Below are 6,586 nucleotides of genomic sequence, written 5' to 3' on the forward strand. Positions count from 1 at the left end.
CAAATTTTTGTTTTACATCCGCTGCGCAAACCCTAGAACCGATCTCTTAGGAATAGGATTCGCTCATGAGATCCCAGGAAAACCCAACACAAACATGTTTAGAGTGCATCGAAATATTTTTAGAATGTGTCGAAACATGTTTAGAGTGCATCCAAACATACATAGAGTGCGTCGAAAAGAGAGAGAGAGAAAATATGTGCATGTAGTAAGAATAGAGTAACTATATATATATATATATACATATAGCCATATATATATATACCCACCGAGGCATCCAAGGAAACAGCGAGGAAGTGTTCATCCCATTCAGAGGGTAGCAGCGTTACGAAAGGACGAACTCTTCCGTGATCGGAACCTGCTTCGGCCTCCATGTTCACGACCCAATGTATGAGAGAGAGAGAGGTGGACAACATGAAAGATTCGGAGCCATATATACAGATCCAGGGCCGGTTCAATTTTTACATTTACTTGTGTGGATATAGAGAGAGGTTAAAAAATAATATATTAATTATAAATGAAAACATTTTTCTAAAAGTACTTTACATTATTTTTACTATTTTTTATAAATACTATGACATATTTGAGTTATACTTATATGTATATGTGTATATATGTATATTATTGGTATATATATATGCGTGTATATATGTATTAACTATATATATATATATATATATAGTTTGTTTGTAATACAAGGATATTTTGATATTTTTATAGCAGCATGGAATATCCAAATCCCCACAACTAATCTACGAGGTTTGTTTAGCATGTATTGAAGGATATACTCTCTGCCTGTTTAATTAATAATAACTATTATTATAGAGTTTATTTATCAAGATCATAATTGCAACTTTTTGGCTATAGATGTGCCGATTACTGATTATAAATATAGAGGCTTTTAATAGTAATTTATAAAAATGATTTAACCAATCTACATTAATTTAGACTTGTTTCAAATAAACCAAACCAAACTAATATATATATATAAGGAATGAATACACAATTTGAATAAATTCGAATTTGTATTTGGACAATTGGAATATCAAAATAAATTTTTTGAGGATATGAAATTTGAATGTAAATAATACCAAGACGCGATTCATATAATTTATATTGTGAAATACAATGCAATAGTTTCCCCTTTTGTCGTTTATAATTTTTTCGGTCGTTTAAATCGTGATAACGTTCGGTAACCGAATTTGAAAGGCACAAATCTTGACTTCTTCCCTCCTCGAGGAAAACGGGCCATTTAATTAACGATTAAATACAATAAAAAAATATTTAAACAAATTTTAATATAAACACATTCAATTTTGTAAGCTGTGAACAAAATATCCGCATTTATTCCAAACTATGGTATAAATTCATAAAATTTTGAAGTATTCCGAAGCAGATTTGAATCGAACTCAGATTTTGGGTTATTTGAGTGCCCTATTCGTAGAAACACATTTGAATTTTATATATAAAATATATTTTCTTTATATATGTGATAGATAGAGAGGAGGACGAAAGCAATGAATGCCCATTTATGATGTGCATGCACCGCCGCTTTACTCTCACCACTTCTCCTGGTTTCTCCGCCTCGATGTGAAGGGTAGACGTAGCATTGCTTGGGCAGTTGAAAATTTGAGAGAGAAAAAAACACACGTTTGGTTTTTATCACTGAAAATATACACTTTCATACACACCTATGTGTATTTATGTATGCGTATCATCTGTATGCGTGTATATGGATGTATACGCATGTATGTGTGTATATATGTATATATGTATGTGTGCGTAGATATATATGTGTATATGTGTATGTATTTGTGGATATGTATTTATATGTATGTATATGTGTATATGTATATGTATTTGTGTATAAGTGTATATGTATATGTATTTGTTTAAATTTTGTCTATTATTTTGAGATATTTATCATTTGGTATAAGAGTCTGGTTCGCTCTTAAACGGACCAGCTCTCGATCGCTTCCGCTATTTCATCTTCTACCGAGAATCCGAGAAACCTAGGAGACTGACGGGACATATCGGGTTCAGGAGAGAACGCACCTCACGCTCAGGAGAACATCTCCGAGGCCGAGAGTGGACGTTACATGTCACGGGCTTGAATGTGAGACAATTCAATCCGTGCGGCAATCAACCAAGTGGGATGTGTGGGAGCCCAACAAGGATCGACTAAGCCTAACTCAAGGAAAGGATCCAAGAGATTGAGGATAGAAAGTGAAAGAAGGGAGAGAGATCCGAGAAAGCCAAAGAGGAGAAGGCCGATGGTACGGCTTAGTTTATTGATAACCAAAAGAGTGTACAAGAGAACGATGGCGGCTCGGAACAAAGGAGGAGAGACGACGGCAGTTTGAAAGCCACCGAGGGTCATCCACAAAACGAGTCGACGACAAAGAAAAGAGAAAGTCGAGCAAAAGAAGAGGAATATGGAGGTTTCCGACCTGATCTCTCTAAGGGGCCGACGAGTTCTTTTTATTAAGGCCGAAACCCTCATAGGAAATTAACAATGGTTCCAAAGAGGAATGTGGGGGTTTCCGTGATCGGAACCTGCTTCGGCCTCCATGTTCATGACCCAATGTATGAGAGAGAGCGAGAGAGGTGGACGCCATGAAAGATTCAGGAGCCATATATACAGATCCAGGGCCGGTTCAATTTTTACATTTACTTGTGTGGATATGTGCAATAATTTTAAAGAAGTCATACTTATAAATTTTAAAACTAATCACTAAATTTGAATAAGCTAGAAATTTGAACATTTGGTGTATTAATATATTTTTATTATATACAAAATAGCAAAAAAGTGTGAAAATTTTGGGGAAAATGAAAAAAAAAATATGGTCTATGCGTATATGCAAATTTTTTATTTTATGTAAAGATTATCGGTAAGATAAATTCGATTTGTTAAGGTTTTATTGTTTATCAAATGTGTATTTCTTATTTATTTTTTTTGATAACCAGGATGGTTCCCCGGATTTTTGGCCCGACTACATCCACCTTACGTCCGGGACCAACCTTTGTATATGAACCATTTTTTGTCCAGAAATTATATCTCTCTCCACCAGCGGAATCGAACCCAAGACCTTGAGAATGATTTTGTCATTCTCAGCCACGCCATTGGGCCACCAATTGTTGGGTATGTATTTCTTAATTTATATAAGATGAGTGTACTCGCGTCGACCCACGACTCCGTCTGATTTCGTCGAAGCACTCAAGAACAAAAACGAACAGAAGACACGCACAGTTTTACGAGTTCAGATCGGTGAATGGATCCTACGTCTCGGCCGAGGAGGTTCTCGACAATCCACTAGGCTCGTTTTGTTACAACTTTGAGAGATGATCGAAGATTACAAAAAACCTAACCCTCACCCAGAAAATCTCTCTGATCAAGAAGAAAAGATTAAAACCTCATCGCCATTAATAACAGAACAAACCTCTGTTATATAACGACTTGAAAACTTGGAGAAGAAAACCAAAACGCACCGTTTTGAAAAAAAAAACAGATTAAGAAACCCGTCCCGGTTTAAGCCCAATTCCCAATTCTTCTTGACCCGGTTTTATTCAAACCGGAAGCCTTTAAATGAGCCAGAGTCTCCAGCTGAAGGTCGCCACCTTCGAACAATGAGGATGAAACAACATTTTTTCGATCGAAAATGATGGCACCACTTGAAATCATACCCAATCCTTACAATTCTATGAGGTATTTAACATGTATTGAATGATTCGTATATTATATATATATATATATATATATTTAATTTTTCTATCAATTCTTTGTGGACATAAATATGTGGGGTTTACTCCCACTTTAGGTGTAAAACACCATAAATATGTGAACTTTATTTCTTCTCTTACGAGTTGAACCATTTAAATTTGGGTAATTCATTGTTCTTGATTGGAAAAATCTCAAAACAATATCTGAATTTCTCAATTTTGACAAAATAAAACCTAAACTTTGTTTCTTAATTATCAAATAAAATCCCAACTTCATTTTCCAGTAAAAAATAATCCAAATTTTATAATCTTTGTCATTTTTAAATATATGACTGACATGATATTCCGATATCGTGACATGTGGATGATGACGTGTCAAATATAATCAAAATATTGACTTGCCACGTAGGATGTCGGAATGTCAGGTCAGTTATAGGTTTAAAAATGACAAAGATTATAAAGTTTGGATTTATTTTTTTGTTGAAAAATGAAGTTAAAGTTTTATTGATAAAAAAACAAAACGTAAATTTTATTTTGTGAAAATTGAGAAGTTCAAATATTGTTTTGGGATTTTCTCTTCTTGATTCGGTGGTATTTATATTATGTGGATTTTTTAACAATAAAATTTTGTAATTATCGTAGATTTTTTTAATTGCGATATTAGTGTTGTATTTCTTATAAATTCATTGTTAAAATCTTTTTTTTTTTAATGATTTTAGTATCGATATACTGTATATTATCGTTCTTTCTACTGATTTGTAGACTACAATTCATGCTAATAATAAAATCCGGCAAGTTAAAAGGTTTTTTTTCCTGTAAAGTAGAAAGTTAAGTACTACGGTTTTCGATTTTTTTTGTAAACAATTTTTTAAACCTAAAATCTATATAAAAATTTCTCAATTATTACTAGTAAATTATATATAAATAAAACAACATAACTTCAAATTTTTATATCAAATTAAATATTTGTAAATAAATTTCTAAAAATGATTTAACCAATCGATATTAATTTAGAATTGTTTCTGTTAGAAATATGGGATAAAAATGAATAAGAAAAATAAATCGGGAACCGAATAACTCTTCAAGGCGTGATACATTTTCTTAAAAACATTATTCCGTCCTATACGAACAAATGGCTTCCCAAAATACGTTTTTGAGATACAATGAAGAGAAAAGTGATATTAGTTTGCTCTCCTAAAATCATAAACACAAGAAACCGCAAAAAGAAGATGAACAAAAAGCTTTTGTAAGTGTTTTGCAAGAACAACCACAAAAGTGCTCTCAAATCTCTCAAAAAATGACTTAGATCAGTTCTACTCTGTTATATCCCATGTTAGGATGTATAAGGGTGTTTATAAACACTCCAAATGTCGAAAGGTGTAAAGAAATCGGAAGTTTTTTTCGGAACGGTAGCGATTTTTCGTTATTTCTGAACTGCTCAGAAAAAAACGGGCTGCCCGCCCGTTTTTCTGAGCTACCCGCGCGTTTATTCTCGATGCTTAGAAAAAAACGGACTGCCCTCCCGTTTTTTCGAGCTACCGCCCATTTATTTCTTGACTTTATTCCTCAGAAAAAAACAGGCTGCCCTCCCATGTTTTCGAGCTGCCCTGCCATTTTTTCTGAGATCACTCTTCACGTTCAAAACCGAACGTAAACTCTTCCGACGAATCCTTAACACTTAACCAATTCATGGCATGTCTTTTACAAGCATTTAACTCCTCCACCATACTCGTAATACACGTGAAGCATGAATCCTTTTGAAAGATTCTAAATTCCCATTCATTTACTCTAAAAATCACAACAATCCTCCACCATTTTAGAGTAAATTAAACAATGGCATATCAAGCAAATAATCATTCATCTCCACAATTCTGCGCATAAATGAAAGTGTCTTTACGATTGAACTTTCACTTAGTGTAATATACATCAATATACTCGAATTCCATAGGTGTCGAAAACAATTGAACCTATGTAATCCTAGTTGAGCTACCGAGTATATACACACACATAATCAATACAATTTCTTGTACTCCTTGACACTATATCGGCCATGTGTTCATATCCCCTTCACAAGCACATAGATGTCGAGCCTCCAACATCTTGAAGTGTCCACACTTCATGCTTGCATAGGTGAATTCTTTCAAATCGTGCTCTGCAACTAAACATTTTGTCAAAGAATTCGTTAAGTATAAACAACCTCTTTACGTTGCATACCAAGATGCTTACCTCGGGATGATTCACTTCTAAGCATCTACAACCACACATTAGATGATTTAACTCATTGAACTCAAGATCTAACGTTGTATTAGACGTTGAGTTGAGATTCTTCTAATTGTGATTTAATCAATAGGCTCAAGACCCATCCCTATTGTCATTTTGTGCAACATGTCCGTCGACAAACTCTTGGTAAGGGCATCAGCCAAGTTTTGTTTTGTGACACCCGTATCCCGATTCCCGTCACAGAATGTGCCACATGGACGAAAAACAAATAAAATAATGCAAACCCAGAAATACGGAAACTTTAAAACTTTTTAATTTTAAACACGCAGCGGAATTGAACAACAGATAAGTCTTAAAACACACATTTCCGAATTGAAAAGGTACAACCGTACAAACATAGAGATCGTCTCCCATAGTTCAAATCTTACAAATAAGGAAAACTCTGTACACGATGTTGTCTGTTCGAAGTCTTCGTCACCCCAAACGTGCTACTTGTGCTCCTCGTGATCTGAAAAAGGTGAAACCACGAGGGCTAAGCACAACTACTTAGTGAATGATCCGGGTTAGATCCGGTAAACTCATTCCCAGGGTCTGGACCGGTCGGTCTAGGCAATTTCGGGTGTTTCCGACATTTTCAGGGTCTGGACCG

This window comes from Tarenaya hassleriana, unplaced genomic scaffold (genome assembly GCF_000463585.1).
Source record: "Tarenaya hassleriana unplaced genomic scaffold, ASM46358v1 Cleome37, whole genome shotgun sequence".
In the NCBI taxonomy this organism is placed as follows: Eukaryota; Viridiplantae; Streptophyta; class Magnoliopsida; order Brassicales; family Cleomaceae; genus Tarenaya; species Tarenaya hassleriana.